Source organism: Strix aluco, chromosome 7 (genome assembly GCF_031877795.1).
Source record: "Strix aluco isolate bStrAlu1 chromosome 7, bStrAlu1.hap1, whole genome shotgun sequence".
Lineage (NCBI taxonomy): Eukaryota > Metazoa > Chordata > Aves > Strigiformes > Strigidae > Strix > Strix aluco.
This window is the reverse complement of record NC_133937.1, coordinates 7,317,671-7,344,445: the sequence shown is the minus strand read 5'-3', so window position 1 is coordinate 7,344,445 and position 26,775 is coordinate 7,317,671. Positions and strand designations below refer to the sequence as shown.

Sequence of the window (26,775 nt, the reverse complement as noted above, 5' to 3'; positions counted from 1 at the left end):
TCGGTGGGTCTCCCCAGGAGGCGACGAGCAGGCAGTCCCCTTCCCTCCTGGCTGGGTTTCCTGGAACAGAAGCGCGAGGAGAGCGTGACTGAGCGGGGATGTACAGGAGGGGATGAGTCAGGTGAAAAGGAAATCCCAGCGGATGGAGGGGAGGGAAAATGCCGCTCTGAAGACAGACTGGAACAGCAGGAGGAAGGCATGGGTGAACAAAAGAAACGACCTGCAGAAAGAACATGCAGGATACAAGGGAAAAAAACCATAGAGGGACAGAAAAAAAAAATAGAGGAAAGTACAGGACAAAAAAAAAAATAATGAGGGAAAACAGGAAAAGAAAAAAGCCCTCTGAGACTGAGTCTAAATTTAAAACACAGGAGGAAGACAAAGAGGAGAAACAAGGGTAGGTCAAACCACATGAAGCGTTGTGCGAACGCTACACCAACATCTGTAAGATGCTGCTATCACAACAGGACATCACTAGCTCACGTGCAGCACCCCGCAGCAACAGACCCCGCGTACTGACACGGGGAGGGCAGGATCAGTGCCGCCTATTTAGAGGGGGAAAGGGAGGCACAAAGCAATCCTGTAACTCGACAAAAGCCACCTAAGCAGAGCAGCAGCAGAGTCAGTGACCCGCCCTCAGCCAGTCTGCAGGCAGCTCCTAAGAGATGCACTCAAGGTTTTATCAGACTTCATTACCTACTTTACAAAGGTGTTGCCTTGCGATTAGGCTAAATATAACCCAAGTCTCTCTGGAGCTTCAGCTTTGGCACTTACTAGAGGAATGAGAGAATACTTCATTGGAGATACACAATACTTGCTAATAAATATATGCAACTCTACAAATGCTCAGATTTAACACACTGCATTCTTGTTTCCATTTTATTTAAGGTTTCACTTCAGCTGTTACCCTTTCTCACACAAGCAAGGGAAAAAACCTCCTATCAGCCAGTCAGTCATCTCAACAACAGGGTAACTAGATGAAAGGGCTGGGGGGGGCAGGAGAATATGATAATATGCTAATTATGGAGTCTGAATAGTAAATAATTATTTAACCTCTAATAGTTAAGAAAAGGCCTTTGCTCTTGCATCACTTTTCTATAATGGATCTCGTATTGCTAATGGTTCGAGTTAAGAGTGGGTGGAGTTCACATCATGAAATTGCAAAGTGTTGAGTGTATAAACTCACAAGTGGATGAACTTTTCTCTAGAAAAGTCAACGCTGCAGTCTTTCAGTTCTTAATTCACCCCTGCATCTTCCCATACACTATTCCACTTTTTTCACACTGGCTCCTTTCTAACTTTCTGTGCTATTATTCAGGTCAAGAAACACGTTTCCGACTACAAACAACAGGACATACCACATCATTAGCTGAAATGACAGTGTGGAATGTGGCTTGCAGTTATCATTCAGGATTCAGACAACACTACAGATCAAGGTACATGTGAGCCACCAGTTTATCTTACTGCTGGTATTAAAAGAACTAGTTCCAAATATAGATCTGTGAGCGTGATTATTCTGAGAAGAGAAACGTAATGCCTTCTCACTTGCTTTCATAGATCTAAGCCTCTAGACAGGCCAACGCCCCCAAAATATGCATGTGGAGGATGCAGGCTATCCCACAAGCACTGAGGAAAAATATGTAAATAAAGCAAAACTACACCATGCCACACACCTCCTCATATGCGGATGGCTGCTCAGCTGCACACAATTTGAGATTTTTCAGACACTATTAGAAAACATTCCCACTATCAAAGAACAACAAAACCCCACCCTTTAATAAAAGGAGGCCTTCTTGGGAAAGCAAAGTCCAGACTCCATCAGCTTCAGGAGATAGGCAGGCCACCAAGGAGATATCCAAACTGGGATAGGTTAGGGATTCGAAAAATCTTAAGATGGAAGACATGACCAAACTTCACACCACACATTGCATATGCACAAAGAAAAACAGACTAAGAGCAGAACAGGCAAGAGTCAGCTACTAGAGGCAAGCATGTGAGGCATGTAATGACATGAAAATAGATACAAGAAGGTCCAACAAGCTCCTTGCAGACTTTCAGAGGAAGACGCTCGCTCTTTCCGTTCCCAAAGTGGAGGACAACTCTAGGGAAAATCAAGCATGCTGCCTGAAACCAGGAAAAATTGAACCTCTTTAAACAAAAATCTCCTTTTCAAACTTGCATAAAGCTTCCTTTTACTATCTACATTAACCCAACTCCCCAAAGACCACAATTAAGCAAAGGACTCAAGCACTCAATTTTAAGTGACATCTGACGTCAGCACTCTTTTAAGCTGCTGCTTGAAAAAAATCCCACTTTTTTCCACCAAATTTCCCTGCTTGGTCAATGGGAGCTCTACGAACACACAGTTTGGCTACTTTGCTACCAAGGTCCCTGATACTGAATAAAACATATTTCTTACTCTCTCCCTGCCCCCCAATCTCCCCATGATTTTACCACAGCTCACGCAAAAAATAACCTGCCTATGGGAGACGTTCTGGCACAGCTCTAAGATCGAGAAGAAAAGCTGGGTTTGAACGTTCTGGCAATCTAAATTTTTAGAAAATATTAAGTACCATCACTTTACAGCAAACAATCTCAAAACTATTCGACGGCATTCACCAAACACTCGCGAATACAGCGGATTACTCACGGACTGCTTTTTCTAACGCCCAGTAACACAACTCATCTATTTATTTCTCGTTTCTAAACCCCCATGGCAACCAACAGGCCCCGCTTTCCCAAGGAAGCAGCACTGAGCGAGCACACAGCGCGTTTTTCTCTCTGCCTAATGCAATTAAGCAGCTGGAGACGTGGTTAAGCCGCCCCCACCATGGGAGCTCTGGCCAGGGCTGCCGGAGCCGTTGCACCTCGGCCGGGCGCTGCTGGCTGCCGGCTGCGGCAGGCTGGGCGCTGCCAGGCTCTGACACCCCGCAGCTCATTGCAGCAACCGCTCGGGTTACAGCTGAGCTCGCAGCTGCCGCCCGGCCCAGCCCGCACGTACCGCGGCCGCGCTGGGGCTCAGCCCCGCTCCCCTGGGCACCTCGCACCGCCTGCCTGCCCCCCACTCCGTCAAAGCACGCTTGCCTCTTTGCCCCTTTTATTAAAAAAAAAAAAATAATAAAAATCTGTCTAGAGGAATTTATACCGTAAAAAGACTTATAAAGAGCTAAACATGCACTGCAAGAAAGCTATTCTTCAACTAAAGCCTGTAAGGCTTTATAGTCTTCCTCTTTAAAGCACAAAAATTGAAAAGATCGCGTAAACTTAATTTACACAGGCTATTCAGCAAACTTTTCCACATATTGTTCTTTAGCCTCGCTGCACAGTCTGCAATAGCGCAAACACTGGCACCTTTTCATTATGACACTTAATCATTCAAAATAGCCGCAGCTCTCTTCCAGCGCCTGTTTGTTGCCATGGTTTGTACTCAAAGGCAGAATTACCGAGTGGAAAAGAGCGGAAGATAAATAAAGCAGATCTGACATAAAAACCGAGCACGGAGTTTCCTCCTCTGCAAGCTACTTCGCCCGCATTCCCTAGGGCAGAGCCCATTCCCGGCCAGGCGCCGCCGCGGGCGGAGCTCCCCGGCCCTTCCCCGGCGGGGCGGCCGGGCCCGCGGGCAGAGCCCGGCAGGGAGGCGGCAGCCGCCGGGGCCCAGCGCCCCGCACTCACCGGGCGCCGCCAGCCGGGCCCCCTCCGCGGCGGGGGTGCCGCAGGGCTCACCGCGATTATCGCAGCTGGTTTGTAGCGGCGGGGCTCCTTACCGCTAACGTCTGGACAACGAGCCCCTCAAGTTCAGCAGCCGCCGTTAAGGGCAGAAATTGAGCCTCGCTAACAAAACACACACCAAAAAAAAGAAAAAAAAAATCGATTTCTTCAACTCCGTTTTTCCGAAGGGCGCAGGCCGGCCCCCTGCGCGGCTCCCCCGGGGCAGGGAGGGGTCCGGTACTCACGGTGCCTCCGGGCCGCCTTCAGCCGTCGCCGGACCGCGCACAAAGCCGCCGCCGGCCGCGTGCCGCGCCCGGCCCGCCTCCGCGCCCGCGGAAGCCCGCCCGTCACGTGCGCTGCTCCGCACACCGCGGGGGCGGGCGGGAGGAGATGGGGGGCTGGGGGCGCGCCCCGCTCCGCCCCCGCGGCCTTGGAGGGCAAACAAAGACGCGCGGGCGCCCCTCACAAAGTTAAAATGTCCGCGGGGGGAGGGGGGTGTCCCGCGGAGGCGCCCCCCCGCCCACCGCCCCCAAATCGTGGCGGCAGATTCTCCCCCCTCGGGCCCCAGCCGACCCCCTCGCCCCCCAGTACGCACCTCGCTCGGCGCCCCGCGGCCCGGCCCGCGGGACCTCCGCACCCGCCTCCGCCTTTGAACTCACAAGGAAAATGGTTCTCGCCGCGCCGCTTCCGGGTCGGGCCGGGCGGCCGCGCCGGGGGCGGGGACGGCGGGGATGGGGGAGGAGGAGGCGGGGGGGGGAGGAGGGCTCGCCGCCCGCCCTTTGTGGGGCCGGCGCGGGCTAGCGCGCAGCTGGGCCCGGCGCGCAGGCCCTGGCGCGCCCCCGCTGCTGGGTCATGGCGCGCCGCCGCCGCCGCCGCTTACATAAGGGCGGGCGCGCGGTGCGCGGGGCCGGCCATGGCGGCGTTGGCGCGGGGCGGGGCGGCCGCGCGAGGGCAGCACGCCGGCGGGAAGGGGCGGGGCGGCGGCCACGTCCCGCGGGGGCGGAGCCGCAGGCCACGTGTGGCGGCGGCCCCGCGGCGGGGCCGGGACTCCCGGGGTCCGAGAGCTTCCCGCTGCCCGGGGCCCGGGGCCCGGGGCCGCCCGGCCCGCGCCAGACCTCGGCACCCTGCAAAACTCGACGACAGGCGGTTCCTGGCCGGAGGCCTTCCGCCCCCCCGAGAGCGCCCACGGTGCCGGGTCTGTCCCTCCCTCGGGTGGGCTACAATGCTGTCCACGTTCACCAAAAAAGAAAAAAAGAAAAAGGCAAGAAAAAGGAAGGGCGGGTCAGGCATGAGCTCAGAGCCTGACTCCGGCCCAGAAGCCGCCGGAGCAGCGGGCGGCGAGGGCACGGGCCGGCAGGCCCGGGGTAACGGAGGCAGCGCAACGCCCGGCAGGGGTGGTCAGCCCGCAGCCCCCCACGAACGGCCGACTTGGCCCTCATCAGCTCCCACTTACAGCCCGTAAACCCACACAAGGCGTTGACAAGCATCTAATTTTCAGCGTACAACCTATCTTCTATCTTCTCCTTGATGACAAAAAAAACCCCATAAAATGTGTCTTCCCAGTGCTGAACAGAAGTTAATGCCACTAACCAACTAGTTGTCTGCAGTTTACATCAAAACATCAATCCACCTGAATAGTCCAGCGGCAAAAAAGTGCATGGTGCACTATCTAATGAGAAAATGGTTTCCAAACAAATTTAGCAATAAAGCCTGTAATGCATTCCTTGAGTTTAGCTCACATGCACAAGCATGGATAGAAGAAAAAAAGGGAAAAAGAAAATCACAAGGGAGGTTACGATAGAGGCATTTATTTCCTTCAAACCCTTTAAACATAAACAGCTGTACATTTTTTACTTCATGGAAGAAATATAAAGCGTGTGGTTTGCCAAGAAAGTATGAGAATAATGGGAAATCACTGCATGACTACCTCTCTGTTCTCATCTTGAATTATTCCAAATGATGTAAGCTTAAAGGTGTACTGGAATGCTATAAAATACTGAGCTCTGAAATAATATCTACTTAAGTACATTTAAAAATTGAAGTTGAACTGGAGGGCTCTCTACCCACCACGGACTCTTCTCCAGCAACTGGATTTCTTCCACAACAGCCGGTGACACTGCATGCACACAGCAGGGCAGGAACCACACTACCCATATACAGGGGTTTTGGACACTACCCAGCCTCCACGCAAACCACGTAACTGCAAAACTGGATCTTGCTTTGAAGGGACACCAGCAGAGACAGTTTATTGTATGGATTTCCCCTTTTAAGTGGTCTTCCAGCCTAGCGAGCTGGAGGCAGCTGAGCAGCCTTATATGGCTGCAAGGCTGCGGGGAGGCGGCTGCAAGGCTGCGGGGAGGCGGCGGTGCCCGCAGCAGTCTCCATCTATTCCTGACCACCCAGGCCGGACAGTTGCTCCCCTCACCTCTCGCACCCCTGCACGCAGCCCTTCACCACATCCGCTCGCCCTCAGGGGTAGCCAGAGAAAGGCCACCTTCTACTGCCAGCATAGCATGGGGCTCGCTGACCCCCTCTGCTCCCCCAAAACATGCTCCAGCCAGGCCATGGTGGGGCTGTGCTTCCTCACCTCCAGAGAATAAAAAAAAAAAAAAAAAGATGTTTAAAATCCCCAAAATTTTAATGACACCATTCTGACCTGATTTCTTTCCAATTCCTTCTTCTCCATCCCACCTTCCCTGGGGTAGGGGGAATCATGCCTCAGCCACTTTCACCAGTACCGAGACAGGTCATGCAATAGCAGGGCCTAAAACGCATCGTTATTCCATGTTTGGGGCCACAGTTTGCACACCTTTACCCCTGTGGTGCAGAAGCGTGACCATTCTCTGCCACCAAACAGTAACAGGGCAGCTTGTCCAGTGAGCAGGGGTGCCTTTCAGACTGGGTTCTTCAGAGGGCTCACCACCTCTGAAAAATAAAACTTGACCTATCAATAATAGCTGACACAAGGAAATATCCTGAACTCAGACTCTGCCAAGTAGTCAAGAAACAGTTGGGGTTTTTTTCAAATTTAATTCTGTACTTGTATGATCTTCAATTTAACTTCTAAAGAGTGTTTTAGATTACCTCCAAGAAGTAGTGAACATCCCAAAGACATACTACTACTACCACCAAATTCATACCTCCCTCATATGGTTTCAGGGGGTCGTTTTACCATTTCTCTCAAGTAGAGTTCAAACACTAATAGTTATTTCCAGAAGGACAAACAAATGAATTATGCTTACTACAGAGCACAACATACTTCATGTGACTATTAAACTAATGGTGCTGCAATAGCTGTGTGGTATGCAGTGCAACTGTCAAAGCAGGCGATCCTCAATAACATCCAAGACAGACACTGTTAAAATACAAATCACAAGACTGTCTGAAGGACAGGCAAGTTTGCCTGTTTGGACAAAGCTTTATTAATAGAATGCAACTTAGTAACAAAGAATATTAATACCCAGCTCAGCACCACCTATTCATTACCACATAGGGATTTTGCTAAAAATTCTCAAGTGGCACCAGCTACACATGCAATACTAACCCAGCAACTCTATTTCCAAGGGTTTCACTTAAAGGTGATCTCAGTAAAAATCCGCTTAGTGGGAAAATAACTTTTGAGAGTATAAAAAAAAATAATGAAGTGGCTACTGGTGCAATTCCTAATGTTAAGTATGCTAAGGCAACCTAAAATGTTTACATCATTACAGCTTACTAAATTTACCCCCATATATACGTATGTATTCTTAACAGCACAGGTTTGCCGTGTAAAGGCACTAACACTGATTTTTAAACAAGAATTTTAAAAATGAGTGTCATAAGAGTCCCAAAGCCTATGGAAAATATTCCTATCCAAGCCTGGTTACGACATTTGCAAAATGCTACACTTTAGAGCGGCTTATTTAATAGTCACATTATTTTAGCGCTGTTTCCAACTACTGTTTGCTTCGTCTCACAATCGGGCCTGAACTCTGTCAAACAAGCCATACTATAAGCTCGCAGAACAGAGCTGCCTTTGTTCTTTGGCACTGCCAGTCCCCTATGGAATCAGGCAGCACACTGAACTGCACTCGGCAAACAATCCCTGACCTTCAATTACTGTCTTGGCTCGCTGCCACAGGATACATGTATTACTGGTAACACAGTGTGCCCTATTTTGCAGATAATCGCTAGAACTACAGATAATCATAAAAATCGATGGAAAAACGCAAATATTCCCTTCCTAAAATCGCAGTCATAACTTCAACTACGGCAAAGCGTTCCACCACTGTGCCGCAGCAGCACGGCCCAGGCCCAGGCTCAGGCCCAGGCCATGCACACGAGGACGGCGATACTGTCGGTTTTGTATTTTTAGAGACTGCATGAGAAATTCCAGGTGGCATATGGTTTCGCCTTCCTCTGCTGGAGGCTTTCAGTTAGGTTTTTGTTTGCTTTGAGGCGGAAGGCCCACCGGGTTGCGCTGGCATGGTTCTGCAAGTGCTGGTCTTTTTTTCTTTTACTTTTCCCCTTGAAAACAGCAGTGGGTTTCTCACTTGAGCGCCCTGAACCGGGGGCGTTTGCCGGGCGGCCGAGGCCCGGGCCGAGGCCAGCTGCAGGCCTCGCACTTGCGGGCTGGCTGGCAGCCAGCGCCCGGGCCATGAGTCACTGCCCTGCCGGGAGGCTCCTGGCACGGCGCTGCCAGAAGGGCCGCCAGGACAGGGGGAAGCTAACACACAGCCAGAGCGGGGGTTCGGCTGTGACCCTCCTCTCGATTTCTCGAAGAAAGTAGCCCCATTAACTGCAAACCACGCTCCTTCCCCACACCTCACCCGAGAAATCAACGGGTGCGATGATGCTGCCGGCAAGGAAAGAGCACATGTGAATATTGCAAATGAGTAAATATTTAAACCTTAAAACAAACGAATGCTATTTAAATCGGTCTTCACCATTTAAATTAGTGTTCTTCTACTTATCTTCTTCCTGTGTGTGCTGCCCTACATTTGCTTAGCAAGCAGAACTGTTTCATAGCAATACTCCTGCAGAAATAATACAGGGTCAGACCAGAGCTACAGTCAGTCTCACTTTAGTGGAGAAATTAACTTTCTGATTATGTATTTGTGCAAACTGACTGGGTTCAAACAGTGTACTCAAGTGCAGAAGCCAAAGTCCAAAGGAGGACTTAATGTGTGTGAAACAATCATTACTACTAAGGCTGCCACATGTAAAATAGAGTAACTGGCACCTAGGCGCCAGTTCATTTGGCAAATTCTTCATTTAAACTCTCCGTTTTGGTTATGGAGGTGGGAAAAGTCTCACTTGGAGACATCTAGACATGCAAAGACTTCACCAGGCTATCTTTAGTCATGTTTCAAAATTGAGAAGCTGAGGACAACAGTGTATATGGAGGAATACGAGCAACAATACAATGAATACATTTGCGTATCAGTGCTGATTTTACAGTATATAATCTGATTTAAAATATGGTTTCTATCTTTGCAATATTCTCAGTCAACTTTTAAAATCATTTCTGTCCTTCCCTGGGCAAGCACCATGGGGTTTAACACTGCATGCATCAACATGACTGTGCAATTTTCCTTATTACTTCATCCCCATCTACTTCATCATATCAGTACTGTAATCACAGCTCTAGAAATAAGCTCTGTTAGTAAACTTGCACTATTTCTGTGGCTGAATTGGTGTCCCTGCTGCAACAGGAGACCAGTAATCTTGGTGAAAGCAAAACCAGAAGCATGGCATTAAAAAAAAAAAAAAATCATTGTAGGCAATAGCATTGCATGAGTTTTCTTACTTGCTGTAGTTTGCTGCCAGTGTTTAAATGATCTGCAAACTTCAGAAACTACAAATTTTGCCTGTTGACAAATAATTTCAGACTAAATTGCCTTCATTTCTCCTGTTACAAAACCCCAACCCTTTGTACAAATTCAACTCATTTTCAGGTCTAAGCCTCCTAAGCAGTATCTTTTACAATTGCTGCCCCTAGTTTCTTTTCTTCCTAGCCCGTTCTACACCTTCCCCTAATTCAGTTTCTATTAGAAGCCTGTTGCTGACATTTTTCTCTCTACATAGCAGATGTACATTCACAGATACAAATCCATATACTTGGAACCTACAGAAGAGTGCTTTAACTCCAGATTTATGTCCAAAGACAAAATATTGTGCAGTCTTCTCTCAGGCATTGCTTTGTGGAAGTCTGTCATTTTAAGCCCAGCATCAATATAACAGACTTGTGTTCTCCTATGCCCTCTCCCTTCGTCAGCTGAGCAAAAATGCCGTGACCCTGCCACTCCCTCAAATCCAGTAACATCAATGTCATCTTTAAGTGTGCCTTTCTCTCTCTCACTTCTGGGTCCAGGTTACATGAAACTCCTGCAGATCTTTCTTATAAAGCTTATAAAACACATGCTTTTCTACCCATCCCCATAGTTCAGAGCACCAGCCTACATTCACCCTGCATTTGAATTACTGAAACCTCCTTTCCTCCGGCCTCAATAAATGCATATGTGCTCAGATCCACGCAAAATGCTGTCACAAACATCTCCAGCCCACAACATCCACTCTCTGCACTCCTTCCCCCAGCTGTCCCATCACATCAAACCGCACTTTCAGAAGCAGCATCTCCCGATCTTACTACTGCTCAATTTAACAATTTCAGGAACAGGTTACTGGCAACACTTCCAAAGCTGATTCACTGACATCTTTCCATTTTCTCCGTAAAGCTCTGCTCTACTGTACCAACCTCTGAAACCTTGACAATGGCTTGGCCACAGCATTATGGAAGCCTCATCTTTCCTCATAAGCAATGCCTCCTATTTCCCATCTGCCTGTCTCTGTGTGTCATCTGCCCTTGACTTACTCTCAAATTTTAACCGTGGAGAAAGAAACTGTTTTCATTCCTCATCTGTTCTACAACTCATTGCACAATGAAATCCTGGACTTTCATATGAGTTTCCAAGTGTCATGGTAATGTGCCACAACAGTCATTAACCTTGGGACAGGATTCTGTCTTCCACAAAGCAAGCACAACAGCTTCAAGATCATAATGTTCTTACCCACACTCCTTCTGCAATATTCATCAAACCCTTTTTAACTTGGGTGCCATCCATGTTTTTCAGTATTCACGCTTCTTCAGCCTTCTTGCTTCCCTCACAATAATGCCAAACTCCCTCCAACTCATTTCTTGGCTTTATTCTCCTCTTCCAACCCTACCACCAACATTCACAACGTTCTTGCATCCTTTTCCCTCCAAGCTTACTGGATCTAGCATTCATTTACCCAGCCTCCTTCCAGCCTCACCTCCAGAAAAACAACCTGATTGAGAACTTCAGCTTCGGGCTTCTTACATCCACTGAATTGCTGCTCTTCTGATTCAGCATCCGGCACTGCCTCCCTCTCATCCTTCCCACTAACTGAAGTCCATTACAGAACAGGCCTCCACCTTTCACCCTCCTACTATTTCCTGCCCCTCTCATACTACATTCCCAACTGCCTCTCTGAAGCACATCTCACTTCCTGAGAGTCACCCAGATCTAGTTTTCATAAGGTGCCTTTCTGTTTTTATTCCTCAGAGCTTAAATACCTGCCTCACCTTTTTCCATCTCAACTCCTACATCCTTGTTAACTTTGATCACTTTTTTTTTTCCCAATTCTGCTTCTTTTTCAGTTCTTCTGCCCTGCCATTCTCTCTCTCTTTCCTTTGTCTAAGGCATTTTATTCATCAGCTTAGTCAGTTTCCCGTCTCTTAAATGGACTGTATTTTATTTTGCATTTTTCTATCTGATCTTCTCCAAAACAACTCGGGTGCATCCTCACCACAAAAAGCTCAGCTTCTCACTGCAGTTCGGGCTCCCTGATTGCTCAAGGCTGCCAGCAGGCCCTTCGGGCCAGGGCTGCCTCCTGGAGACAAGCCACTGGCTCCATCAGAGGCGAAACGGGGTGCGGTTCTGAGGGACCCTCACTCCAGGCATCACTTCCTCCGTTACGGCAGTGGTGAGAATGCACCCATGCCGGTATTTTCCATTCCCACAGCCCTACGACAGTATCCAAGCAACTCTTGTAATATCAAATGCTCCCCATATGCCTGACACCACACCCAGGGCATGCAACATATTCTTGACATCATGCTATAAAATGGTCACTTGAGTAGGCTGTAACAACTCAGTTAAGTAGGAAGTCTCTATGGGGAGTGGAATTGGCTCTTGAAACAGAGCTAGGATCAGGAGAAAAAGATGTTAAATAGGAGCCCCTGTTTGGAGCTATCTGGAATAACAAAAGCTTCAAAAACATACAAAAGGTGAAATATAAAAATCTTGCAAAAAGTATCAAGAACAGACAGCAGTATTTTAGAAGAACACATCCTGTAGAAGCTGAAAGAAGGAAATACCTGGTTCAGATTATCATATGAATGAAGTTGTTACACATAAATTTGGATTCCATTTCTGAGAAGCAAAAGACTCCTCAAGGCCATTGCTCCAGTCTTTACATTTACATTTACTCCGTCCTATTGACAGTCTATTTCACTGTTTGTCAGGCAGCATAAGAGGTGTGGAGTAAGCACATTCCATTTGCAATATATTCAGAATGGGGTGGTTTTTTTGGTGAATAGTTAAAAGGCTACAACTTCTATTCCTTCCTCCTTCTCTACTTTCACAGTCTTCAAAAAATCAGGAACTCCATATGCCAGTTCTGCAGGCTTTCTATCCAGCTATCTCTGGATTGCCTTAATAGGGCAATGACATTTGTGGTGGGAGAGGATTATTAATTTTGGATTCAGTGTCTCTGTGCTCTCTTAGTCCCAACTTGCTGGGAGTAAGGTTGTACTTGGACGTTTGCAATACTTCTTTTTTATATCTTAAACACTTTAAGCATAAGAGTATCTTATCTTAACAGTAGTATTTTCGTAATTCCAAACACTAAGACTTAAATATTTAGCAACATCAACGCACTGTGTTTTAATTATCTTTGTAGAAAGCTCCATCTTACTGAGACAGCATGCTACTATAGAGTCCTCAAATAAAAATATCAGACTGTTCACCTCACCTTTATGTGTCATGTAAGCAGAGATACAATCTAGTTTCAGACTATATACAGAAATATTTTTAACCTTCTTGAGCAGTATTTTTTCCTGCTAGGATTGCTTTATAATCATACTGCGACTTTGTCAGACTTCCTACACTGAGATACAGTTGCTAATACACTGGTTTGATTCCTGACTCTATAGCGTAAAAGCTTTGGGAGAACTTCTCAAAGAGAAAAACCTTATAGGCATAAACCACTAAGAAGATGAGGTTAAAAGTTTACACTTGATAATAAAAAGTCTGATGGAACAGACAGGGTTTTAGTCAATATATCCCAGCATCAGGATAATGCTGAAATAATGTTGAAGTACCATCAGTCTATCTAGTAAACAAATTAGAAAATAACCTAGATATCATAATGGATTCCCTCCCCCAGCGTTATTTTTAGTTTCTTGCATCTGCCCTCCTACACGCTTGTCCAGTAGCAACCTTGATGGACAAAAAAAATTTTTTTTTTCCCCTTCAGGAAAACACAGGACAGATGGTGTTGAAAGTATTTCTCTTGGAGATAACAAGTTTTCCGCTTTTTATAAATTCACTCATCTTCAAACTGTGACAGCTGTGAGTTTAAAGATAAAATCGAAATGATCCAGATCTTGTTCATCTCCTTTCTCTAGGGTCCCTGAAAGGTCACACAAATGTGTCTCACTTAGAAGTTTCCCACTAAATGTGAAATGCATTTCTTTTCCAAGTTCAAACTTACTGGTATATTAGAAAGAAGCAATGTACCCCTCTGCTTTTTTTCAGATTTGTGGCTCAGGCCTGTATTGTGAATTCAGGATATTCTGGATCCGTTTGTATAGTATATCAGACAGTATTTACCTCCAAGATCTATTTATAGCACTAATTACATTCCCTCATTCCTCCCATACTAGCATAGTACATGACAATGTTACTAGCCTACATGAACTACTCTCACTTAAGTCTCTCATGTTAGATTGTACTTCTGCACTCTGGTTATCCTCATCGTCCTTCCCCTGTATCCTGTTCAATCTGAATTTATCTTTCTCCAGCATGGCTGACCCAAATTATGTATGTTAGTCTAAAAGCACTCTCAGGGGCAGGCATACAGGGACACCAGCATGCCTCTATTCCAGGAAGATACGTCTCGCGCATCTCAGAGTCACAACTGCGATCATCTTGATGTCACGCAGCAGGTTCACGGTCCTCCTCTGACTGGCCAGAAGGCCTGAACCTTGTCCACGCCAGTGCCTCCGCTGGATAAGCTCTCATCTGCATTTGCCATCTGCTCCTAAATCCACCACTTTGTGTTTTATGCAGTTATGTTTTGTTCCATTTCTATTACTTCATCTCCCAAGAACATTCAATTTTAGTTGCGTGAAAAAACCTTATCCCCTGTGTTAAGGTCTCCTCCTAATCTGCACCATCTACAGATTTAATCAAATTTATTCAATTAGTCCAAACATTTTAGTGAAAACACTAAGCGAGTCATTCCCCAAACGTGTGAACTACTGTTAGCTAGACCTATTTCACCACTACACTGCTCCACCTATTTCAACACCACATAGCTACTATCTTATAAGCCAGTTCCTATCTAATTTACTGTTCACACTACTAATCCCCATCTTCCTCTGACTATTCATCACTTGACATACTGTGGGATGCATTTCAAAAGTCTAGATGAATGATATTAATTGCATTTTCTTGCCTCAGAACAAAGCCAACCAGCCTTTTTTGTTCAAGTGGGTCCATGATGTAGCTTTTCAAGGTGCTGATGACAAGAATAGCCCATAATTAAGTGGAAGGGGAGGAAACACACATCAGATATAACCAGTCTATTTGTAAGCACTTAAAAGAAAACAAGGTGATGAGTAAAAGCCAGCATGAATTTGAAAATAATACATTATGTCAAAGCAAATTTCCTTTACAAATAGAATAGCAGACTTGAGAAGCAGATCTATATCCTGACTTAAATAAGGTTTTTGACACTGCCTCCTATGATATTCACATACACAAGCTAAATAGGTTAGACCCAAACAAAATTAACGTGGATGCATATCAAGAAAAAAGAAGGAATAAACAAAATTAACACCCCACCCCCACCCTAAACATGCAGAAATCATCACTAGCTCACTGTCTATGTATCTAGAATGCAGTTCCCAAAGTCACCTACACTGGGTCTGCTCTTACTCACTATTTTCATTAGTGACCCAGATGATAGAACAGAGACTACATTTATTAAATTGACAAACAACCAGCTTGGTGGGACTGCAAATTATATTGGAGGACAAAAAAGACAAACTGGACAAGTGGTCTCGGAAAAAAAGATGACGTGCAAAACACTGCACGCAGGCAGGAGGTCAACAACAGAAATACCAAAGGGTGAACTGGCTTAAGGAGAAATTCTACAGGAAAAGGGAGAAGTTAGCTTCAATTTATGAACTGCTATGAGTCAATGGTATCATGCTGTAAAATTGCAAACACAATACTGGGATATATGAATGTTAGTACAACCTATATTCAGCATTCATAAAGCCTCAGTTGGAGTACTATACAGCGAGCAGAATTTTGGATATTGTTCTTCAAGACAGGTATGCGCTCAAGAGAGAGCAATAAAATGAGCAGTTTTGGAAGGTAGCATGGATGAATACAGACTGAAGAGACTGGGAGGGGAAAACATCTGGGTGTGTCTCCAGCTATGAAAACAGGATGCTGCAAGGAATAATTTCTTAATTTCTACAGCAGATACAACAAGTTTTAGCAGCCTTAATTTAGATTAGGTGATCTCAAGGTCTTTTTCAGTCGTACGATTCTAGAGTATCTGCAGGGTCACTTAACTCTCCCAAATAAAACCCAGAAATTTAGAAAACACATGCCCAAATTAATGCTATATTTAAATCTGCTTTTATTATGCAATTTGCCTCTCTACCCAGCTTCTCTGACCAACATCACTTACTTCATGGCTTCTCTCAACAGCTACAAACTGTTGGTCCTTTAGGGGCCACAATGCAAAAGAAAGAATCTCAAGTCCTTGCTCTGTGGCAGTAATATTCTGGCACTCTTGAGAGCTGTGAGGTACCAGCTTCCCCTGCCCGCACTAATCCCAGCCTGTGGATTCCTATCGATGGAGCTGGACAGGAAGATTTACCTGCAGACCTTGGGAAAGGTTCTGACAGATCATGCCTGACCCAAAGGCCACAGGCTGGCCTTCCTTGTCTAGAAAATTAATTCTTCTGAAAGACGGGTATTGGGTCACTAAAATTCGCTCTTTGAAGTAGGTATATTTTACTTCACTTTCTTTAATCTCCTAAATCCTTGATTTCCGTGCCCCCCACCCCATGCCTTCCAAAGCTTTACATATTGTGAGGGGAGACTGACAGTCCTTTAATTGCTTGAATAATTCTTCCTTTCCCCCTCTTTATGTTGGCACTGCTTTCTCCAATCATTGGTACCACCCTGAAGGAAAGATTAGTTAAAATAGTTACAATCAGCACTAATTCTTTCCTAATTCTGAAATGGAAACTTGAAAGAGAAACTTGGTCTGAGTATTTTACGATCCTTAAGTTCCTTCTGGTTGTAGTAATTTCCATTCTCTTATTCTCATTATACATCTTGCCTTTTCCTCTGCAGCTATCATCATCCTTACTGAAAATTAAGCCAAAAATATTTAATGTTTTAGCTGTGTATTATTGTTCTTCTCTACACTTCTCACCATATAAAAGCTTCTTCTTTGTTTTCACATTATTTACGAGATCAAATTCAACTTTTAGAAACAAAGAGATCAGAATTAAGTCTTCTTTTTTTCCCCACTGCTCACAGGATTCCTGCATTAGCCTTGCTATGTATTTTCAGGCTGGCTATTCATCCATTTTGGTCTGCAGACCAAGAGGACTCATCCTTACTTCAGATTCAGCTTCCAGACAAATTTTACATATTTGTGACGTCAACAAATTGAGTCCTCACGCTCCTTATACCTATGATCAGCTTTGCTTATTTAAATTTGCCACTAAGATTCAAAACCTAAATTCCAAACCAACTTTCCTGTATTTTTCCACATATTTCAAACCGAATCAACTCATGATTACTAAGGGTGCAATTTTAAGTTCCACTTAATCTGATTAACTGTAAACTGCCACTGAATGGAAAGGTCCTGAAGGGCTCACCAGACCCAAGCACTTGCTCTACCTCCTCCGGCAGCCTGATCCACCAAGCTCACCCCCCCACCCCAGCTGACTCATTTGCTCTAGAGTCACCTTGCTGATGTAACTCAGCCTTGGCTGCATGACTGCTGGGATCAGCTAGACAGGGGCAGAAAGAGTGAAGCCAGCTCTTTCAGCAGCTGATTAAGCATAAAGTGCAACTGAATCCTCAATTCAAAATGATTTTCTAGAATATCCTCATTGCTTTTCAAAATGAAGTCTGAAGCAACACTGATTTCCTGTTGGTTCAGTGACTAGGTTAAGGAAGAAACTTGCCAGCAATCACATCCAGGAATACCTTGGCCCTATCATTTCTTCTCTAATCTCCACCTGGGAAAGTAAACCACCTCATAACAAGCAGTATTTATCTAACACCACTACAGAGATCCCTATCCCTATTTGAGTCTAACCCCGGGGCTAACAACAGATTCTTTACTCCTTCTGTCATCCTTCTCCAAAGGGATTTTCAGCCAAACTGATTTTGGTCTGTCCTTTTTGCACTGAGGTATTTTTTCTAGTCTACCATACTGCTGCATAACTTTTGCTTTAGTTCGGTTATTTCTGAACAGCACAAAGCACTTTAAATACATCTAGTCCACTTAAGAGCATTCTACCATGCTTCTGATCCTCAGATGTTTTATACCCCGACCTCTACCAGAGGCTTGGATTTCTCCATTTTGTTGTCCAGGCTCTCAATATGTATACACAACATTTCAGCTGTTTCTTAGTAACCACATCCCATTATCCAGTGAAAACCTTTCCCTTGCTGCAGTGCCTGACTATCATTTTCCTTAATCTTGGAGCTCTTTTCCTTCTCAATTAGAACTAGTCTTCTACCCACAGGCACTTCTCCATATGCCGAGACAGAAACAAAGGTTCACTTGACAGTCCTCTGCTGAGAGCAAAAGCCTGAATGGAAGTTGCATAGGTTGGTCAAAACTTTCTTCCTTACACCTTCTCAGCCACTGCGCTAGCCTTCTTCTCTAAAGGCAATTTTTCTGAAAGGTACTTGGGGACAGAGCCTAGCTGTAAGTGATCTCCTCAGGGCTCTCTGCTCCAAGGACATTAATTCCACTTAAGACCATCAGACCATCTACTCTGTCTTCTCCAGTATGGTATGCACATCTGTAATCCACCATGGTAGAAAATTTGCTGTCATTTATCCTATCATGAAGGCTAACGATGGAGTCTTTTCTTCCCACTCCCACTCATATCCCTTCAGGATCTTTCTCAGCTTTCTCATTCTTCCTTATCTTTCCATTCAGCAACATCAAAAGTCCCACCAAGAAATCTGCAATTCCTCAGCCACATGAGCCTTCTCTTAATTCTTGGATCTGGTTTCAGTTCCAGCCTCATCGCCAGTTGCATCTTAAATCTCCCCACCCCTCCCTTTTTTTTCCTTCACTTTTGAACTGTATTAGTGATTTCATGCATACTATATTTAGCCATCTTTATTAAATCTGCCATTTTTCAGGTTTCCTCCACTGCTCCCTTGATTATTAACTCTCATCCCTTTCAAGTCCTTGCCTTCAAAAAGGACACACATTAAACTCCCTTGATATACTCGCCAGTTACACAGCAACTACTTATCAGCTGCTTGACTTTTGAAACCTTCTGTCTAAAGGAACTTCAACCCTTCATTTAGTTCAGCTGTGGTTAGCAGCAGGAATCAGTCTCACACTCAAGTTCAAACACTGTCCATAAATTACATTCAAATCAAACACTAATCACTGATCCTCAAGAAACAAGATTTGCTTCCCAACCCCCCGGAAAGGATCCTGTGCTGCCTTTGTTGACCTCTCCTAAAAGCTCAATGCTTCATAACAAACTGGATGTGTCAAAGATGTCTGCTTTGGCTATTCCCATGGAAGTCTATCCAAATTTGGCACTGTTAAAGGCCTCAAAAGAAAAAAAAAAAGTTCACAGATGTTTAACTGAGAAATGCTTGCGAGCAAGGGGCTGTTTCCTTTCCTGGCAATCACTGTTCTTGACTAGCGTGGGCCGTGGCCTCAGAGATCATAACAGGAAGTGTCCCCCACTGCTGGCACCCAGTGCTAAAGGAAAAGGAAGACATAAACTGAGGGGAAGGCACCGGGGGCAGGAAAAGCACCACCAGAAGGCTGAGAAAGAGTAAATGGGCACAACAGCTGGCAATGGATTAACAACAATAGAAAGCTCTGTATACCACCACCACACATACCCCTTGGAAGCTGGAAATGCACCTAGAAACTCCACGCAACGTTCTTCTGGTTTTTTACCAAGACAACTTACTGCTTTTTTGTACCTTGGCCACAAAACCAACCAGTCAACTGGTGTGAATAAAACAGCTTCACTCTGTAAAATGCTTGAGTACTAAATGATAAACTGAGGAGTTAAGCTTCTCTCTCTCTCACTACCTTCTCTCCATCACTGAAGAGGCCACTTTCTGGGACACCCCCTTCCCTAAATCGACTGGAAGGAGCAGTTCTATTTCTAAAATTACTACCTGTTCTCAACAGAGTCAAAGCAGAAATCACCCGTGCACTCTTCGCACTCTCCCCATATGCTCTTCTCTCTTTCCTGGCCTGTATCACTTCTGAGTACTTTTGCCATTTGCAAGATACAACATGCTATGTGAGGATGATGAACACTCTAATTTTTCCTTTCAACTTAGTATAGCTCCTGTATTTTTATTTTTTTTTTAAATTCTTCTAACCGTGACCGAATTTTTGTAACAGTATTTCAATTGACTTTTAAAATTAAATTATTCTTTTTTGGCCCAACAAGCCAGGCGTAACTGATACAAAACTATCAATAAATCTGATAACAGCATCAAATCTAGGACTACTCAAAAGCTTGGGTGGTTTTTTTACCCCTATTTAAGATACCCTCAAGCTGTGCTTATTCAAGATATAAAGCAAGCAATGGATGGACGTTTAAAAATTAAGCCTCCCTTTGGTCTTTATATTCTCATATCTATGAAATTATTTTAAGAATTTTACTCCCTTTCTCACCCCCAAAGTAACAAGAAAAAGCTTTACATTAGGTAAGTATTGAGGGAACAAAGGAGTAACCCTCATTGACAAGTTTTTATTTTTCTCTGAAAGAGAGCTCTTTCAGACCAAGACCCACAAGTGGAGCTAGACAACAGGACAAGCACTAAATCTCTAGGACACTTCCCACCCCCCATCCATTTCACAGTTCTGTAACATCATACATCGAATTACTTCAGGAGAATCTATAAAATTAATGACCCATTTCTGGTCAAAAAACCCAGCTGTGAATCACACAGCCACTTGGCCTATAAAAAGCAAAAAACATAACCTTTTTATTCTTTCCCCAAAACCTGTTCTGGTACAAAAAAGAAGTGGGGATGCTTTCCAATGAATATAAAAGGCAGGAACTTTGTGCGAAAGAATCACAGCTACTTTTAGAACTACTTTTCCTTATGAAAAAAATCATGGCATATCTGCACAGAAATGTTTCATTTCTCTCCCCCAGTCATCATTCAGTCTCTGAAAGAGTTTCTCTGTAATCTGTAACTGAGTCATACCTGACTTTCTATGTAAATATACTAATCCTGAAAAAATGAGGATAAAGAAAAATATATTCATGGGTTTATTCCAGCAGAAGTAACGATGCTTTTGTATTAAGTGGCTATAACAGTGGTTTTAATAATAGAAAAAAATACATATCCAGTTTAGGAAGATGGAACAGAGATATCCTAGCTATAGAAGATCTCTCAAACTCAAGCATGCTTAACAAGAATTATGCCTTCCCCCCATTGGCAACTGTTTCTCTGCCTTCAAGCTAACAGATGACTTAAGAAACATATCAATGGACTTCAGAAATAAATACCTCATCATTGTAATGAAAAAGAAGTGAACCACTAGTTGTCACAGCAGAATCTAAATTAGGTTTCTATATTTAGAAGCACCACCTTTCTTTTAAGGATAGTAACGTGCTTCAGCTGAAGGGCAAAAGAACTCATACAAAGTTGGTACAGAAGCTCCTTATCGTGAGGATGGGTGGCTAAAGAGAGCAAAGGAAAAGAAATGTATATGTAATGACGATGAGTATCAGATGTAATTATAACATCAAAATTAAAACTAATCTTGTAGAAGATGGGAGGCATATAAAATTGGAACGTGAAGTTTAAGTTCTAGATCTTCAAAGCAATAAAAAGGACAAAGCTATTCATTCCATTATGAGCTTTTTATTTATGACCTTTCAAAGAGAAATGAATTAAAACATTATAATGACACCAGATATCTGTTATAGTAGTAGTGTTGTAGTTACTAAGGTCTAAGGATGAAGACTGACACTTCCATTTCAGAACTGAAGAAGAATTTGCATTATTAAAGCTTAGCAGTTTTAATTCCTTCTCTATCTGTCAATCCAATAAAATATATATTAGCTCTTCCACAAGCCTTATTCCACCTATTATTTCACAAAAATACTGAGGATTTTTCTCCATTGCATCCCCCCGAACTCTGTTATACTTCAGTTACTCCTTTACTTTTGTTCACTGACACAGACTTCAAAAAGCTGATCCTCTGTAAGTGAAACACAGTATTTTTAAGTAGACTCTATGAGTGAAAATTACTCCTACTTCACTTTTGCTTTTCATTCTGTCTTATTTTCTTTGTCACTGAAATGTTCCTAGTCTGCATTTATTAAAAATAGTCAAGGTGACCCTAATTCATTTATTTAGTATCCAAGACATGCAGCAACTCCAGATGTTCCATTCCAAATACATCTACTTTATTTTCATTTCAATTTTAACCAGATACCAGATCCTCTAGGACAGATGAATAGAAAAAAAATACAACCTGATGAGCAAAGCTGCAGTACTCAAAAAAAAGCTGTACTATGCAAAGTGTGATAGACTTCATATTAGAAACTACTTTGATTCATACATATACAGTAGGAGGGGAAAAAAAGGATTAATATAAAATATACTGAATTAGCCACAAGACTGGAACATAGCAATTAATTAGGTGAGAAAAACATAATTCTCAATAGTATGCAACACACATGTAACCTTAACATTCAGCCATATAGCCATGAAGAACTGACCTGTTACCTAGGTCTCTAAACATTTAGCAGAACATCGGGAAGTTCCTGAAATACTTGTCTGCCTTCTTGCTAACCCATCCTGCCAACTGCAACAATTTCAGTATACCTTCTTTCAGACATGATTATTTTAGAGAAAAAGTGAAACTGATCCTTTTTGTTCTCAGATCTGGTAATGCCTTGCAGCTCTACTTCTCCCATGTAAAAACTTAAGACCTTTTTCAAAAATGCTTTCTCTGTGATGCACAGAACATCCCACTGAACGCCAGATTATAACAGTTTTAATAATATAAAATGCATACTTTATTGGAGTGGGCATTCTACTGCACAATCTAGCTTTTCCTAACAGAGAACTGTGACAGTGGGATAAAAATTATGTTTTAAGGACCAGAGTGGCTTGGTGAGGATGGGAAAGAGAAAAATATTTATGCATACTTTTCAGGGGGTGGAGTGGGGGTATTGTGCCACAGAAGGTAGACCACAACCTGATTTTTAGCAGGAGTACAGCAGGAAGCAGAGGGCAGGGACACAGCCATGCTTTCCTATACCACTTAGTAGCAGTGGTGGCTGGAAAGCAGAAGCCAGCCAGCCCACAGTAACTGCTCCTTACCAGAGCATACAGTGGATACTCACAGGCCACATTCAATGCAGCTGTGAAAGTGCAATGAATTAGCTTTTTTCTTCCTCCCTTTTTTTTTTTTTTTTATACCCAGCAACATTTTTGAAACCAGACTTTCATTCAGGAGGAGGATACTCCATACAAAAGGTTGAGCTCTATGAATGCTTCCTAAGGGATGCAGCTCAGATAAATATACTTTAAGGTATTTTGCCTATCATTTTAGGAATTAAAAAAGCATGGGCCAGAAATGAAATTCAGCTTGAATTGGTGAGCTCAATACGGAGATTATCAGGAGCACTCAAACCAGATTCTACATTATGTGAAGAAGAGTTGTTTAACCATTTACTCCAGGGCTTCTCTCAATGTCCCCTGGGGTGGATTGGGGGGGAGCTGTGGGGGGATGTGTGTATTATTGAACATTTATACGGTCTGGATTCCCTCAGGTGTTACGTATTAGCAAAAGACATCTGTTAATATATTAAACAATTTCCATCTGAAAATCACTACAGTTTCGTGACAGCTTTTGCATCTCTAACATTTACTGAATCGCTTGTTAGTTTTTCTGCCTGTTGCACAAGCTAGTAGTGGAGTAAAGGAATGTCGACGTTTGAAAAGAGAAGCCCAGTTTCAAGATCCTCTTCCGTCTCCTTCAGAGCAGTTTTCATTACTCCTCACTCTGAACCAGGAACCTGAACCTCTCTCTTCTACCTCCTGCGTCAGCAACGAAACCACGTTCCAGCGGGGAAAGGCACTGCTTGACTGAACAACCTCCCTGTGAAGGTTTCCATGAAACTTCTCTATGTTTTAGAAGCAGTTTATTTTGCCAAAAAGCACATTTCTGTGGCTACCTCAACCATCTAATAATGGCTGATGGTCTAATCCAGTTTGGTTTACTAATTTAAATGGACTTCTCAGTTGGAAACAAAAGCTATTTCTACCTCTACCATATTATTACAGCTGACTGGGAGGGGGGAAAAACCTCTTGCATTAGAACAATGAGTAGTGTTCTCCACAGTACCAAGTCCTGAATTTTAGAGGGTATCATCCATCAACTCTGAAGTCTGTACAGGGCAGCATTTAATCCAGAGAAGACAGAATTTTATACTAAGTTTTGCAAAAGGATTTCCCATGGGTAGTCTGCTTTGACAACAGTTACCGCATTGGGACATCTGAAATTACTATAGTTTTTCCCACACTAAAAGTGGAACCTAGATGACCATCAATTTTAGAAGCATTAATGTTTGTTAATTAAATGCTGAAAGTCTCATATTTACAAAGAAAAGGGGTAAAATGGGACCAATTAAAACTTACTAAATTAAGCATTAGGTTTATTTTTAAAAATAAAATTATCCCGTAATATGTTTTCTTCTAGGTAACAGCAAGTTATAGTAAATGTTAACTTTTTAATGGTTCAAGTAAGAAAAAAAATCTGCTTAAGATCCTTGCACTTATTAAAATAAAAGGCCTATTGAATTATAGTGTCAGTTTAGCTAGCTAAAACTCACGTATGTGAATGAGTGATTTTTTTCCCCATAATAGATTAAGAAAAAAAAGATAGGTTATATTGAAGAGCATTAAGTGTGATTAGATGCTTCTCAGAAAAGCATGCCTGGAAAAAGATCTGTTCCTATACTAAGAACTGAACTAACACAAGTCTGTGAAGAAGCAACCAGATTAATTTTTCTTTTTTGCACACACTGTATAAATAAGCTTACCATGTAACTCTATTTGTATGATAAGCAATTAGAAACTAACTTCTGCCTTGGATTATTTTCTTTAACTGTAGGTTATCTACTTTCTTACTCTTAATAGAAGTGATTTAAAACAATTGTGGTATATTGACAAGAGTTTGTCCGTGAAATTAATCTATTTACAACAGAGTTGCTCATAAAGTAAAGGTAGCAGAAGCAGCTCACTGATGTAGCAAATGTATTTATACTTCCTCAGAGCCAGACTGAAGGGCCTGCAGCTGCGCCTGTATGAGCCTGCTAGTTTGGTGCCGGAGTGTAGTCAGGAGCAGAACCCCACGCTCGGCCCTGGGAAAGCAAACTGCTCGCCTGCGAGAGATCCACACCAGGTGTTCTCCTGAGGAGCTCCCACCACGCTCCCACTGCCACTGGGAGCTCCCACCCAGAAGAGAGACAACGGCAGTCCAGAGAAAATGCCCAGTGTGCACGGCGAGGGCATCTGCCACGCTGCTCCACACCATTTGCTCCAGTAGGCACAGCCCGCGTTACAGCCAGGCTCTGATGCTGCTGCTTATCACCATGGGGTCACAAGCTGCTCTGCGTTCCTAAAACTGCCTTCCTAAGTGCTCCTTTCCTACAGAAGCAGAGACAGCATCACTGTGCCCTTATGCTAAACATATCAGCAGCCCTCTGTTTGCAAGTAGCAAAAATTCACATCCTTTTTACTAGCACACTTTTGATGTGAGGAAATCTTAACCTCATTGCAAAGGTCAGGAAGTCCTATGCTAGGCTGGTAAGCAACTGCACACTTTTTCCTACAAGAAGTCTTCTGTTGGACTGGTGCTGGCAACGCTCCCTGAGAAGTCATGTGTTTTGGCATTTATTCTTTTATTGCAGTATACAGTTCCTCTTATAACTTCCCGATCTACCGCTTCTGCTTCTCTGAAGAAGCAAACAGATGTCCCTGTATTTGTTACATTCATACCACGTTTCAGGACTTCATTTCCAAACATGAGGGTTGGGGTTTTTTTAGAATTATAAAAGGAAAAAATAAAGATTCAGTCTTCCTCAGAACGGCAGGTGTGAGACAGCAGACCAAAGCACTACCTGCATCACCCCTTCCTATTTCCCCAAGTTCAGAAAAACATCTTTCAGCCCCTCAGAGACAGTCACCCTGGCCGAGAAACCTCAAACATGAGAAATGCTCTGACTGACAAGAGCAACCCAGGGTGGGGCTGGAAAAAAGCAGCTTTTAATCACAGGTCTCAACATGCAGAGTTGCTATCAGAACATCCACGATACTACCAGAAACACAAAGTATGCCAGGTGGATGTTTACTTATTGTACATGTGAAATTTTAAGTGCCTGGTATAGTTTATCCAGTGCTGATGATGTCAGCACACACAGTGCAGTAGCCTGCAGATCTTCATATGAATTGCGCAGCCTGGGGATCACCTGAAGAGCTCTACCTAAATGTCTCTGGATTTGCACCTTGTACCCACCTGAGAAGATGAAAATCTGTTTCCTTCCACTGTAACACATATAAACCCCTAACCAGTGAAAACATGGTATGTTTGAGCATTTAAATGAAGAGTGTTTAAATGTAGAGGCAGGATTCAGGTGCTGTGTAGTACTCCTAGTGTACTCCTTCAATGTGGGTGCTCAAATTCGTGTGGGGATTTCTGAAGTATGGAATTGTAACTGAGGACTGCCTATGCCATGTCTCAGTTTATATCTTATATCTAAGACTTAAAAATACTGACTTGCAACACAAAAGCTTAATCCATATTCCTGTTATTTGAGAACATTCAGGTGGGTAGATGAAGGCTGAAGACGACTGCCAACAAGTGCACAGAGGAAGATCGTAAGAGTACCATTCCTCAAAAACACCTTACAAAAGACTTTACTCAGGAAACTTTGTGGCAGTTTCATGTTATTGTACTACCCTGAACTTTTGATTTTTTGCAAAAGTAAAAATTGCTTCGTCTTATTAATTCTCTCAGTATCTGAGATATCAAGCCCTTTTTTTGGCGAGGCTTTGTCACAGCTATTTTGTGGCCATCAGGTTAGCTGGTACCTTCTTCATCTGGTATCCCAACTCTTTTGCTTTTTCTGATGGTTGCAAAGCAGCTGATTGCACACATCTCTCAACAGGGACTGATGACAGAGAGCTGTCTTCAAGTAGTTCCGTTTTTCTCTTCAAGGCACACAGAGTAGCACTGGATAATTGTGCATTCAAACCAAAGACTCTTCCATACAAAGCGCCCAAGTCGATGAGGCTCTGGGTGTACCAGGCCACCACAGAGCTGATGAAACACTGGTTTTATCTCTGTGCCTCACAGACATGTAAGTGGTAGCCCTCAACACAGGCTGAGATATGACAACTCTGAAGCTAAACCTCACTAACGGCTTTACTGTTTGGGGCTTTTTTTTCTTGCATAGACTAATTCAGGCTAGAAGAGTTACCTTGT

At 43.7% G+C, this 26,775-nt stretch overlaps 1 protein-coding gene across 9 annotated transcripts in view; it reads right to left on the bottom strand.

Moving 5' to 3' along the window:
• JMJD1C (jumonji domain containing 1C) overlaps nucleotides 1-26,775 on the bottom strand; it is a 165,306-nt gene that overhangs the window by 58,587 nt on the left and 79,944 nt on the right. For 2 of the 9 annotated variants that reach the window (XM_074830332.1, XM_074830331.1), the window contains exon 1: nucleotides 3,765-3,831. The exons of 6 other annotated variants lie outside the window; for them this stretch is intronic. The gene's annotated coding sequence lies outside the window, so the exon portion shown is untranslated. Of the gene's footprint in view, nucleotides 1-3,764; nucleotides 3,832-4,303; nucleotides 4,405-26,775 lie in introns of those variants that run through there. One more of the 9 variants, XM_074830328.1, reaches the window with a different exon arrangement.